Source organism: Alosa pseudoharengus, unplaced genomic scaffold (assembly GCF_046254945.1).
Source record: "Alosa pseudoharengus isolate Yale_2024_CS ecotype anadromous, Long Island Sound unplaced genomic scaffold, YU_APseudo_1.1 YU_APseudo_1.1_scf_4, whole genome shotgun sequence".
Taxonomy (NCBI): Eukaryota; Metazoa; Chordata; class Actinopteri; order Clupeiformes; family Clupeidae; genus Alosa; species Alosa pseudoharengus.
Genome location: NW_027468774.1, coordinates 28,618,269 through 28,633,056, shown reverse-complemented (window position 1 = coordinate 28,633,056; position 14,788 = coordinate 28,618,269).

Below are 14,788 nucleotides of genomic sequence, written 5' to 3'. Positions count from 1 at the left end.
CATCGGTCTCTTTGCCTTGTATGGCATGATTGGCATCGAGCCATTTGTTTATCATGCCATGTAATCATTACGAGTAAATGGTGTCATTATGTAATGGTGTGTGTCTGCGGCGCTATGGGCACAGATGTTTGATGAGACGCTCAGCCCCACAGGAGTATGGCCCTAATGGGGGAAGTCAAGTTTCAGCTTAATTTCAGCTGTGAATTGAACATACTGGTCACCCTCAGCGGTAGTGTTGTTGTCTTCCGGGGACATAAAATTGGACTATTCATATATACTATATTATATATACTATTCCTTGAGACCTGGTATAGGGAGGGTCCTTGTAGAATGGGTCAGTGGAGGTTGTTTGTATGTTGTGCTCTCTGCAGAGCCCCCGTCTGCATCTGCAAATAAAACCACTGGCAGTTGCTATCTGTCATGCCTCAACCCCAGAGCAGCCGGTGTGAGAAAAGAGAGGAAGAGAGAAAGAGAGAAATATAGAGATGAATGGGAACTAAGATATATATACCCTCTCGACCCCATATTGTTAATCTCTCTCTCTCTCTCCCTCTCTCTTTCTCTCTCTTTCTCTCTCCCTCTCTCTCTCTCTCTATCTCTCTCTCTCTGCCATACAGTGTGGGCTCCCAGGGCTCACATCCTGCAGAACCTCCAACTCCTAGTCCCCATTTAAAGAAGGCTTCAGTCGCTGTCCATGGTCCTGATTAATGGCGCCTCCAGTTAATTACTAGTGTCTGGCTTTCAGCTGGGAGCGCTGAGAGTTTCAGAAGCAAGGGGGGGTACACAGAGAAAGTTTTTGGCCAGAAGCTGCGCTCAAGGCCGCTTGGTTTGGTGACCCCCTCCTGCTATTCTTGGCGGGGGGGAGGAGCGACCCCCACCGTGAGCCATGGGGTGCGGGGGCCCCAGTAAGTGATTAGGGAAACGGGCTAATCTGTTGTCATCTCGGGGCAGTCATGGTTAAGTAGACCATGTAAAAACGGTTGCTATTTTCTGCTGTGGCAAAACCCACCCGTCCCTGGGGAACAGGACCCCTGTGGATTATAGAGGTAAGAACTGACACATTCTCTTTCCCCTCGCTCTTTTTCTCTCTCTCTTCCTTCATTCCTTCCTTCCTTCCTTCGACCACCCCTCTCTCCTGCAGTTTCCCTACTTCCCTTCATTTAGTTTTCCTCACTAGTACCTCTTTCATCCCCCCCACCACCCCATCTCCCCTCTCTGCCTGCTGTTGTGCATCCCCTGTGTACTTCTCCCCTTCTGTTCAGCTGTTTACTCCATTACTCTCTCTCTCTCCCTCTCTCTTTCATCAGTAACCTCTCTTATGTCTGTCTTAAATTCCGTTTATGGGCCCCTTCTCTACCCTTTCCTGTCCTCTCTCCTCCCCCATCCCTCTCTCTTTCACCTGTCCTCCGTCATCAGACGGGGATATTACTCTGGTCATGGCCCATTAAGGCTTGCCCAGCTGGCAGGCTCAAGCACAGGTCATCTCATCTCATCTCCTTCAGCAGACACTTTGGCTCGGAGACATGTGCAAAGCCTTGCTGGCTTTTCATGCTCCTTTTCCTCTTCTCTTTCTGTCGTTACCACCGCCCCAAACCCCCCCCCCCCCCCCCCCGCACACACACACACGAACACACACACACAGACACACACACACACAAAAGCGCGCGCACACACAGACACACATTACCACTCTCTCCCACATCGAGCCTGAGCATCAATATTTACCCAGCAGCCGAGCAGACCCCCCCTGTGCGGCTGAAAAGAGGAACAGTCTCAGCGGAGGGCCTCAGCTTTGTGTGGGTGTCTGGAAGGTACCACTGCTGGCAGCTGAGGGGGTGTCTGGCACATTTTGGAGAGAGCGCCTCAGTGCCAGTCAGCTGCTGGCACCTAATGAGAGGATGCAGTAGACCATTCCTCTCTTTCTCCCACTTTCTCCATCCCTCTCTCTCTCTACCCCTCCCTTTACCTCTCTTTCCATTCCCCCTCTCTTTCTCTCCCTCTCGACTTCTCTCTCTCTCTCTCCACTTATTTGTCCTCACTTTCACTCTCACGTTCACTCACATAAACATCATGCACCACACTTGGATCAGCAGATCTTGAACACATGATCATCCTGGGCATTTATGATTGGTGCGCTCACCAACATACCAGGAGCCCACAGAGGAGTAGAAAGGTATTTTCAAAGGTCAAATCAATTTGACCTCAAAGCTCCGTTTCCATTGATTTAGCTGAAAATGACAGACAACCTGCTCAGTAAACAAGATAATATGAACAGAGGGCTGTGTGTGAGTAAAACACAGTGATTGGTGAGTTAGTTATTATATACATAGTCAGGCACCCAAAGGATAATAACGTTATAGGACTGGACTGTCTGTTCTTTTAAGAAATTTTTTTATCGAGCTGTTTATTCTTTGAAAAAGCACAGATGAAACAAAACAAATCACAGCTGATCTAAAGGCTGGCAAACCGGGACACACCGTTAATATTCATCAGCTGGTGTGTCTTCAAGTGTGTCTGCGCTCTGGAGTGAGCAGCTATCATCACACCGAGGACAAAGAGGAAGAGGACACACAATCAGTTTGAGCACCTGTGCCATGACACAAGGCTTTCATTAGCCAAGCTGTCGCATAGCATCTCATTCAAAGCCAATCAAGCAGGAACAATTGGAGAAATAGAACACGTGATTTCATGATTTTGAACCCTTGATTTATGCATTGTTGTTTTGTTTCATCTGTGCTTTTTCAAAGAATAAACAGCTCGATAAAAAAATTTCTTAAAAGAACAGACAGTCCAGTCCTATAACGTTAACGTGAGGAACAAATGGTGGCTTATTTTTTCCTTAATGCAGTGCCTTCTAGCAAGGCAGAATAAGTCCTTAGCACAGAAACGGCAGGATGGTATTAGGACTCTGTGTCTTATGATTGCTGTGTGACTCATTTCTCTCTCCCTCTCTCTCTCTCTCTCTCTTTCTCTCTCTTTCTCTCTCTCTTATTCTCTCTGTTTTTGAAGTCCTTATAACAAGACATTTGACTGCCAGTCTGAAGAAAATAGACCAGAATAAGGCTATGCACACTTGAAAGCAGGTTTCTAAAAGGAAGCTCGATTGTGCTAAAAATATCTCTTGTCTTCTTCAATGTGTTATGCTGTTCTTTATAATCAATGAAACTAAGCTCTCCTATTGTTAATATGTGATAGCATAATGATCCTGATGTGTTCTTAAATGTTACATAACAGCATTTTTGAGTGTACAAGAAACCCATCTGAAAGAGAGACATGACACTGTTCAGGGCTTGTTATTCATGACCCCACATATTTTGGTATTCATATAAAAACCGCATGCCACAATGTGTACAAAAACATGTTCCCCCCACCTCCTCTTCATCTCTCTCTCTCTCTCTCTCTCTCTTTTACACACACACACACACACACACACACACTCTGTTTTTTGGTCTTTCTCTTCCTCACTCATGCTCTCTCCCCTTTTTGCACTCTCCACACACCACAGAAACACGCAACCACAAAATGGCTTACTCCCTATGCCCTTCCTTTTGAATCCATCTAGAGCTCACAGCTAACGACTGCAACCATGTATGATTAGCCCATCACAAAAACATACAGAACTGGACAAACCTGTTCTGGCTCTGATCTGGCCCAAACACAGGCTGGACCAGCCAGCTACCATCACAGCTGATCTAAAGGCTGGCAAACCGGGACACACCGTTAATATTCATCAGCTGGTGTGTCTTCAAGTGTGTCTGCGCTCTGGAGTGAGCAGCTATCATCACACCGAGGACAAAGAGGAAGAGGACACACAATCAGTTTGAGCACCTGTGCCATGACACAAGGCTTTCATTAGCCAAGCTGTCGCATAGCATCTCATTCAAAGCCAATCAAGCAGGAACAATTGGAGAAATAGAACACGTGATTTCATGATTTTGAACCCTTGATTTATGCATTGTTGTTTTGTTTCATCTGTGCTTTTTCAAAGAATAAACAGCTCGATAAAAAAATTTCTTAAAAGAACAGACAGTCCAGTCCTATAACGTTAACGTGAGGAACAAATGGTGGCTTATTTTTTCCTTAATGCAGTGCCTTCTAGCAAGGCAGAATAAGTCCTTAGCAGCATTATTATTAACGGGTCACTCTGGTAAAGCAAAGGAGATAGGGCATAGAAAAGCAGGTGGGGAAAGTAGAGCTATATAAAACCTCCACAAAGAGGCAGGTGGAGGCCAACCTGAACAGGCACAAAGGAAGAAAGAAAGAAAGAAAAAAAGAAATGAGTAATGATGGATGAAAACTAAGGATAGATAGATAGATAGATAGATAGATAGATAGATAGATAGATAGATAGATAGATAGATAGATAGATAGATAGATACATACATACATAGATACATAGATAGATGGATGGATAGATGGATGGATGGGGATAGAAGCAGACACAAAAGAAGTTCTTTGAAGTGCAGCAGGTGAAACAGAGAAGCCTTTGATACAGGCTGCAGCTTTTACCGGAGGCAACCAATATATGCAGCCCATGATTAAACACACACACACACACACACACACACACACACACAGCATCACTTTGTGCACACACACAGCATTAGTCCAACATGGGGCTCACAGCTATACTTAAAAAACAGCATCTGGGAGAATGTATAAATCTCCCAGTCATCATCCCTGTGTGTGTGTGTGTGTGTGTGTGTGTGTGTGTGTGTGTATGTGTGTGTACACGTGTTTTGAGTGTGCATTCATATTCACCAGGCAGCCGTGGCCTACTCGTTAGCGCTTCAAACTTGTAACCGGAGGGTTGCCGGTTCGAACCCCGACCATTAGGCACGGCTGAAGTGCCCTTGAGCAAGGCACCTAACCCCTCACTGCTCCCCGAGCGCCGCTGTTGTTGCAGGCAGATTGGGATAAATGCAGAGACCAAATTTCCCTCACGGGATCAAAAGAGTATATATACTTATACTTATATGCATTCACTGCCATCTTTCATTGCAGCACATAAGAAGCACACTCTTGAAAGACCCAAGAGTCACATTTGAATCTCATCACTCTCTCAAATCTCTCAAGTGATGCTCACTGAGAGTTTTCCCGACTAACAACAGCAACAAAAAAAACCTCAGTGTTGTTCATAATGAGCAACAAAATCATTCTTCTCCGACTGCTGTTTTCTTGCAATTGTTTGTTCCTCTAATTACGCACAGGCTGTGAAATTGAAAACACTCTCACGCACATCAAGTGAAAGTGTGTTGTCCGTGGTGAGATTTAAAGCTCTTTGTCATTGGGAGTTGGAGGAGGGGGAGGGTCCCATTCAGTGTGAGTTATACACACACATGAGATGGGCTCTATGTGCCTCACAGGCTCCTGAACTGCATGATGCAAGTTATATGTGTTGTTGTTATGGCGATAAAGGTGGTCCGTGACATGTGAGGGGAATTGCAAGCTCTGTATGTATACATTGAGGGCAGTGGCTGACGTCAGTAGGATGGATGGGTGTGTGTGTGTGTGTGTGTGTGTGTGTGTGTGTGTGTGTTCGTGTGTGTGTCTGTGTGTGTGTGTGCGTGTGTGTGTGTGTGTGCGTGTGTGTTTACTTTAAATATTGCGTTATGCTTGCCAACAGTGAGCACCTTTTGATGTATGTATGTGTGTGTGTGTGTGTGTGTGTGTGTGTGTGTGTGTGTGTGTGTGTGTGTGTGTGTGTGTGTGTTTGTCTGTGCGTGTCTCTGAGTGGCAGTGGTGCATAGCAACACATGAGGAGATTAGCGGTGGGGTGCCTGCAGTGCATTTCTCATGCCTGTTAGAGGCAGAGCAGGAGGAAACGTGACAGTTATTATTCCACTGGATCTCCATCCAGCAGCCGGCGTCACCCAACACCAGCAGCAAAGCCAGCACTCACAGACACGCAAGGGCACCGTGCTTTAGCTGCCTCTCTCCATCTGTGTCGTGTTTCCGACCCTTCATATGGTTTACCTGTCTCCCTCTCTATCTCCTCCTTCTGTTTTTCTCTCTCTCCTTCTCTCTCTCTCTCTCTTTTTCACTACATATCGGTGAATTTACCTGTGCCAAGAAAAGAAAGACAGGGTTAGAGAAAGGAGAGTGGGGGTTGTAATTTTTTCTCATTCCTTATATCTGTTGAGTGAGGTTCATTTAAAGGAACTTCTCTTAGTATATATAGCCTTTGAGTCTTGCACCGTCCCTAATGTGAGCTCATGTCTCTGCTGGTTTCTAGACAGTATTGTCAGTGCTTGGGTTGTCAGTTGATGCCCTGGGCTGTGTGTTCAAAGCATGCGCGTCTGCGTTTGTGCCTGTGTTTATTTTTATGTGTATCAGTGTGTGTGTGTGTGTGTGTGTGTGTGTGTGTGTGTGTGTGTGTGTGTGTTTGTCAGTGTGTTCAGTGACATTTAACCTGATGCTTTTATTTTTGGTGTCATAACTTAGCTGTCATGTGTGTGGTTGTCTCTGTTCTGTGTGTGTGTGTGTGTGTGTGTGTGTGTGTGTGTGTGTGTGTGTGTGTGTGTGTGTGTGTATGAGAAAGAGAGAGAGAGAGAGAGAGAGAGAGAGAGAGAGAGAGAGAGAGAGAGAGAGAGAGAGGGAGAGAGTGTGTGTGTGTGTGTATACGTCTGTGAAATATTGTTGTTCATGTGCTAGCGTGGGCGTGTTGTTGTGGCCATCCACTTTGAGGTTAGCCCTGGCACTTTATTTATCAATTTAATACACACATAAAACCTATAAATGAGCTGCTGTATCGGAGTAATTTTGCTTGATATGAATCAATATCAGGGATTTGCATAGTAGGCGAATTGCCAGCCTGTTCCGGTGCCAAATATGGCCTATGAGGCAGATACATCATGGGAGAAATGGCTAAACTTTTCAAGAAGGACATATAAACTCACTTCACGGATGGCAGGGGTGTTTAAGGTTTGAGTTGGAGCAGATATAGAGTGCTGCCTGGCTGTAATGAAGATGGCGGAGGTCTGTGATGTTTAGTGCATTATGTTTGGAGAGCTGGATGAAGGAGTGTGTGAGTGTGAGATGGTAAAAGTTTAAACACTCAGAGGCATGTAAGACAGTTCTCTGCTTCACTGAATCCCCCAGGGTATGGCGATGTGTGAGTGCACACATGCGTGCTCATGCATTATGTCTGTGTCGTATGGAAGTTGAAACATAGGCCATACATACAGAGATCTGTATCTGGACAGAAGGAGCTCATGAACCTTATTCTATCTCTTTATCCTCTCAATCTTGGCCTTTTTCATCTCTGTCTAGATTCCCTTTCTCTCTCTCTCTCTCTCCTCTCTCTCTTTTTTCTCCTCTCTCTCTTTCTCTCTTTCTCTCTCTCTCTTTCTCTCTCTCTCACACACACACACACACACTCACACACACACACACAGACAATCTCTGAACTTCTCCTGACTGAGTGGGGGTGGACCAGGCTTATGTAAATCTGCTGGGGTTATGCAATGTGACGTGTGTCACTGTGTCTATACGTGGCTCAAGGGGGGTGGAGGAGGCACTGACCTCCGATCAGAACCACAGAGGACACCCCACATGGCCTCTCATCACAGCACACACACACTTCAGTCCCAGAGACAGTCTCCAAATGCTCTCCCAACATGGTCTGGACAGATAGTCATCAACAGTGGCCCACCCAAATAAGCTTTACCCTCCCCCTCCCCCCACCCCCAATACAAACTGTTTAAACTATTTTCAGGCTCATTAAGATCACCACAAGCATGTACCTTGTCCTTCATCAAGGTTTCACGTCGTCTTTGCAAACAGTCAGGCTGTGAGGGACTCAAAGTGGCTCGCTGTGCGGTCTTCTCCCCTGCATACACTGTACTGCCTTCCCTGTGGAGTGTCCTGTGGAGCCCTCCCTCCCTCTCTCTCTCTCTCTCTCTCTCTCTCTCTCTCTCTCTCTCTCTCTCTGTTGGCATGGACTGCTCCTGTGCTCGGTCCCCTCTGTCTGACCTTGAGTAGCTGCTGGTGTGCCAGGGTCCCGGTGCCTCGGCAGAGTGCCTCGCCTCAGGCAGCTGATTTGCACGGGGGGGTGGGGGGGGGGGGGGGGTGGAAGCCTGCGAGGGACAAAGAAAGTGTGACGTGATTGGGTTGAAGAGGAGGACTGGTGTGTGGGCTTTGGTCCCCCTGATGGACATATGTTGCAATGTTGGTAACTAGGATGACCAACTTCTGGAAAGATTTAGTTTGAATCTCCTCTGGTCAAAAGCAAGCACACTGTCTATCTGGAATGCATGAATGCCAATGTGATACAGATGATTCAGCATGACTGATCATCAGACAGTGCCACCTTTTTATGCTGATTAGTTGGATGCTTGTGTTTTCTCTTGATTACAAATCCTGGGGCTGCAAAGCAAATACTTCATTGTTGAATGATCCGGAAATGTTACAATGCTTTCATCAAGGAAAACAACAAAAATATTTGAATTATTATGCCCAACTCGTGCTTCACTTCTCAGAGATACTTTTGAAGCCAAAGCTGCATGGTTTGAACTCATTTTAAAAATGTTATCATTCCTCTCACCATGGCACCATACAAATGTAGACCGTCTTATAAACAGACCTATACCATCATATCCACATGCCTTATGCACCACATATACAGGACATAATATACAAAAGATATGCAGGGCTGAAATAACAAAACAGCATCTTCACTAGCAGTCTGTATTGTGCTAGTTGGTGGGTGACCACTGCAGGCCGACTGCTTGACTGACACCGAAGGACTCGGGTTCCTCATCGCTGCATCTCGTCTTGGCCACCGACGTCGAGGCCATTAGCTTGCGCCGCTCTGCGGGCTCCGGCCATTAATCTCGGTCGCCTCTGAAGGCTAATTGGCCTGGCCGCCCAAATGCAGACTGACTGACCACTGAGGCTGTAACTCCGGCTCAGCCCTGGACAGATGACTGAGCTTCACTAGGACGCAGACGCTTGTGATATGTGTGTGTGTGTGTGTGTGTGTGTGTGTGTGTGTGTGTGTGTGTGTGTGTGTGTGTGTGTGTGTGTGCGTGTGAGTGTGTGTGTGTGAGAGAGATGGGGGGCGGCAGTGAATGGGTGTCTTCTGGAATGGCAATGTGACTCTTTTCTAATGTCTCGTATTAGTGTAATCCACAGTGATGGCTTGTAATTATGGACTCCTGTGCTGCTGAGTGAGGACATACAGTACCATGACAGACCATCCCATACCAACATAATACATGCAACAGAGACCACAGGGTGGAGAAGAGATTAATGTAATGAAATGTTTAGCCAGAGAGGGCCACATGGTGTGTGGTGATACCACAGGAGCTGGAGGATGAGAGGACTGGTTTTGAGAGAGAATGGAGAGAGAATGGAGTTGGCCCCTCTACATGCTGTCATTCTGTCTGTAAAGGCCTTTTTAAATGGAGGTGCCTCAGCTTCATGGGGCTACATGAAGGTTTCATGAGCAGCCTTTGCAAGAGCAGGATTGAATTGAAATTCGGATACAAAAGAATGAATACGAAAGGTGAAATACACTTTAAACATTACATGACCATCATATCACCAACGCCGAGTGGTGCACTCTGCTACTGAAATTTGATAATTTTGTTTCCATTGTTTTCTATTACCTCCACGCACACCAGCAGATGATTATGATACAGTTCTCTTTTTCTCAGTGTTGCCAGGCGAAATCCATTGTTCATCACAGATTGTGATTATATTCGCTGTGCTTCCTGTGTGCGGGGACAGATAATTGCGTGTGTGGTGTGGCCGTTCCGCTGCCGGTGTGCAGTGGGCTCAAGAGGAACCTGGAGCCATTCCTGGAGACTCAGGATGGAGCAGGCCCCTGCCCTCACCAGGGCCAAGCCGACACCTGGTTGCCATGGCAACAGCCTCCCAATTGGCCAGGCTGGTATCGGGGGTTGCAGCATTATTGGCTGGGTCTCTTTTTTTGTTTGTTTTGCTTTGCTGGGTGATTTACAGTGGCATCCAGAACGGCCGCAGACATGGATGCTGAAAATGTCAACAAAGATCTTTGGCAACTTCTGCTGTCAGTGCAGCAGAGAACTAGCACAAAACATCTGTACAGGCACTAATGGGATACCAGTAGGGGTATATTGTGTGTTTTGTGTGTGTGTGTGTGTTTTGTGTGTGTGTGTGTTTTGCGCGTGTGAGTCAGATAGAGAAAGAGGGAGAGAGAGAGTGTGTGTGTAAGAGACAGACACAGAGAAACAGAGAGAGAGAGAGACACACAGAGAGAGTGCTTATGTGTCTCTCCCCCTCTCTCTCTCTCTTCCATTTTCTTTTTCTCTGTACACCAAGGGGCACTGACTGACAGAGCCCTGTGCAATCCGACCATTCTCTCAACGCTACAAAAGAGAACCACAGGCAAGGGAACAAAGCATCTGGTCCCTGAGCCCTCTCCACCCTCCCACCCTGCGCTCGCAACCCTGCACTGTGCAGCAGCCATTGTCCAGCCAGTCTCCCTGGTGCATTAATGTCAGGAGCCATAAACGCCAAGTGTGTTCCCTCCATTATTATTTAATTTCACTCTTCACCTGAGTGCAGTCCGCTAGCCAGCTTCACTAAGTGAGCTTGGTGGCTTGTGTGTGTGAGAGAGAGAGAGAGAGGAGAGAGAGAGGAAAGAGAGAGAGAGTTAGAGTTAGAGAAAGAGTTGGATTGTGAGAAGGAGAAACAGAGAAAGAAGACGGCTCTTATCTAAGTGCTCAGTTTTGTGGTTCAATTTTGGTTCAGCTAATCAGTAAAACGACACTAGGATCCTTCCCTCAATTGGAGGATCTGACCACTTTCATGTGTTTCGGCTCCTGATTTCCATTCCTGCTTCCATTCTTTCTTCTTCTCTCTCATCTGCTCTTTCTCTCTCTTTCCTCACTCTCTTTCCCTCTCTCTCTTCCTCACCCATGCATGCAGCTTGGTCTTCTCTGGATGTCACTATTCTTTATCTTTATGACTTTCCTCTTCACCAGCAAGTGCCTCGTTTCCAAATCCATATTCAAATCCAATTTCACAGCAGCGGAGGAGAGAACTGCTGATGCAGCAGACATCCAGGCTGGAGAGGAAAGAAGGAGTCGAGGGGAGGAGAGGAGAGGAGGAAGACAGGAGAAGGAGGAGGAGAGAAAGAGTGATGGTGGGAGGAAAGGAGCAGAGGACGTAAAGGGAGAGAAAAAGCGAGGGAGGACATGTCGGGTGGAGGAGTAGTCATAGCTGCTGTAGCTCCTCCCTGCTGTTAAACACACGACACTGAGAGGCTATAAGCATGGGCTAAAAAGCATGTGTGTGTGTATGTGCGTGCATGTGTGTGTGTGTGTGCGTACATGCATGTGTGTGTGTGCATGTCTCTGTGTGTGTGTGTGTGTGTGCGTGCATGCATGTGTGTGTGCGCGTGCATGCATGTGTGTGTGTGCATGTCTCTGTGGGTGTGTGTGTGTGTGTGTGTGTGTGTGTGTGTGTGTGTGTGTGTGTGTGTGTGTGTGCATGCATGCTCACTCTCCTTCTGCATGTGAGTTGGTAGCCTTGGTTGTCCCTGTGTGCCTGTGTGATAATGTGCTTGGGTTATGCAGATGAGGTAATTAGGCAGATGCAAAGTGTTCCTCCGCAGCAATGGCCCGGAGAAAGAGGTGGAGAGGAGGGTAGGGAAAGGCAAAGAAACGAGGGAAGAGATGAGAGGGAGAGAGAGGGAGAGAGACTACTGGGAATCTTGAGTCACACAGCCAAGGAGTGATATTCTCACCTGGCTTTGCACAGCAATGCATTTCATTCCCCCACTCTCTTGATCATGAATACTGCATGCATGACTGTGTGTGTGTGTGTGTGTATGTGATGTGTGCTTGTATGAGTTTGTGGGTTAGCAGATGTGTGTGTGTGTGTGTGTGTGTGTGTGTGGGGGGGGGGTATTTATGTGTACTGACTGATGGCATGTGCTAATACTGTATATCACTGCACATATCTGTCTGTGTGTGCCTGTGTGCATGCTAGAATACCAATGCATAAGGTTAATACGTCTGGCATGTATGGATGTATAGACCCTTTCAAGAGAGTTCCATTATCAGCATCATAGTTGGCCCCACAAGACTCCCTTTTTAACATTCCATATGTTATCTTAATGCAGAGGAAGTAGATCGGGAACCAAATAGAACGTTCAAGCATTGTTTTTGTTTTTATTGTTGAAAGGGTCTATAGAATGCACAGTATATGTGTATGTGTAGGTTTGTATACAAAGTCACAATGTTTCTCTATGAGTGTGTGTGCATGACACACAGTGTACGCTTTAAGCCATGAGTGTGTGATATGAGTTTGAGTATGTGATATGGGTGAGTGTGTGTTACGTATGCACTCATTCTGGTGGAATGAACAGTTAGGGTGTGTGATGTGAGCATGCAGCATGTGTGTGTCATCCCATTATGGTTTCACTGTGGAGGTCCGTTCCAACATAAAGCTGCTTTGTGATCTGGACCACGTGGGCCTTCATGCACGCTGAGCTGTAAGAAGACGCTAGCACAGGGGTGGCAGCATGCACAACTCTCTCTCTCTCTCTTTTCTGTCCTCTCTCATCCACTCACTCTCTCATCTCTCTTTCCCCTTCTTTTTTCACCCTCCTCCCTCTCTCTATCACAGTGGCCTCTGTGGATATGGAAGTTCATTGAAATCTCTCTGTATCTCTCCGCTCTGCCCTGCTATTGCCTCTCCAGGGTATCTGGTCCTGACAGTGATTTAGATGTAGATAGTGTTTTATATGCGGACAGGGAGCCCCCATGTTTCGCTCACACACACACACACACACACACACACACACACACACACACACACACACACACACACACACACACGCACACACACACACACACAGAGATACACACTTTCTGTCTTTAACACACTGATGCTCATGCATGGACAAGTGTGGACACACTTGCAAATACAGATTCTCACACACACACACACACACACACACACACACACACACACACAGCCCATAAATCCATACACACGTAAGCACACAAATCTACATGGTATAGACACATACAAGCACATAATGGAATGCGCGCGCACACACACACACTCAAAAACGCACACACAGCACACGCTCAGAGAGCTTAGTCACGCACAGGTACAGTTGTTTGAAGTAAAGCCCTACAGCGACATGAACTGGCATGGTTGGGTGGGCAGGCAGGCAGGCGGGCGGGCGGTTGGGCAGGCGGCCGGCCGGCCGGTCCCTCAGCACTGCCCACATGCTCTTACTGTGCCTCCCTCCCTCCGGTGGCTCTCATGCTGTGGACCTCATGCTTCACAATGGGAAGAATGTGTTTCTCAGAGTTCCCTTATTTCCCCCTCATACAAAACACAACATACTCACATTGTTCTCAGTAATATACATACAGACAGACAGACAGATGGACAGATAGATAAAAAGAAAGACAGGAACAAGCAAAAAGAAACCCAAAATAGAAACAAACCAAAATAGAAAGAAAGATTAGATGGATGAATCATGGCAGTCAAGAACAGATGCTAAAGCATCAGAATAGATGGTTGTGTTGCCTTTCCCCTCTGATGTTGTCATCCCTTTCTTTCTGTGCCACATTCCATTTCACCCTCCTCACAAAAACACTCATTTTTCACTCCTCCATCCTTTTTTATTTTATGCTGTGCCATCTTTAAAAAAGGTGCTAGACAAAGCAATGAGCATTTTATTATGCTTTTTAAAAACCCTGATAAAAGGACTCGTGTCGTTACACTTGATGCCAATATGCCGGTTTTAAAGCGATATAAAACAAAGAAGTGTCATTGTATTACAAGCCTTGATTTTATGGTAAATGCTGTGTCAGGGGTCCTGCAGACAAGCCAGATTGTCAGTCTGGTAGCAGTAGCCCGGTTAGCTTGTTAGCAGTGCGACTGGGCAGTGTGACGCAGCGCTCCGGCTCTGCCACCTGTCAGTCACAGGAAACTCAACGGAGACAGACTCCCCCTGTGGTGGAGGAATGGCAGCACACTGACAGCTACACAAAAACTATTTGTCCAGGAAGGTGTGAGCATTCTGTGGATTTTAGGGTATCCGGATGATGACGATGAAGACGGCTGTGGATTTTAGGGTGTGCTGACAATCCGTCTTGAGAAATTCATAACATGTTTTTTTCACACCCAGTTTCTGTCAGGGACCTATAGGAGGTATTTAATATAGAAGGCTGTACTCTCTTAATTAGAAAGCAAATGTTTAATTTATAGCTTCCAGTGCTTCACTGTTTTTTATGTGTTCATTCTCTCCCTTCCCAGACTAGACTGTATAGCTGTTGTCCATTATTTAGCCTGCCACTATAGGTAGAGGGAGATTTAATGTCCTAGAAAGACCTAAGTGTGCCATTTATTGTTAGAAAGACATTGATTGGCTGCAAAGCACTAATTATAAATCATTGTCAACATTATTGGATCTCCCAGCTTCTCACCTCTGGATTCATCTAGAAAGACAAAGGGTCACATAGTAAATCATTCAATTACAGTCCTACAGCTGTGCCATCTGTCCCAGACACACATTCTCAGATATCACATTAAATTCAAAATATTGTAGCGACCGTGCTTTGCGTAACCCCGGGCGCGCTCATGGTTGGCAGCCTGGCGAGAGGGGGGACGGGACCCCCCGAGGAATATAGGCTACGGTTCGAGGAAGTTCTGCCTCTTTGCGTTCTGGGCCTGACACGGGCCGCTGTGTGTTACATGCTGCATTGTGTGCTTGTTCAATAAACCAGTTAATGAAACTCTGGCTCTTGGTAAAACGCTACATTGGTGTCAGAAGCGA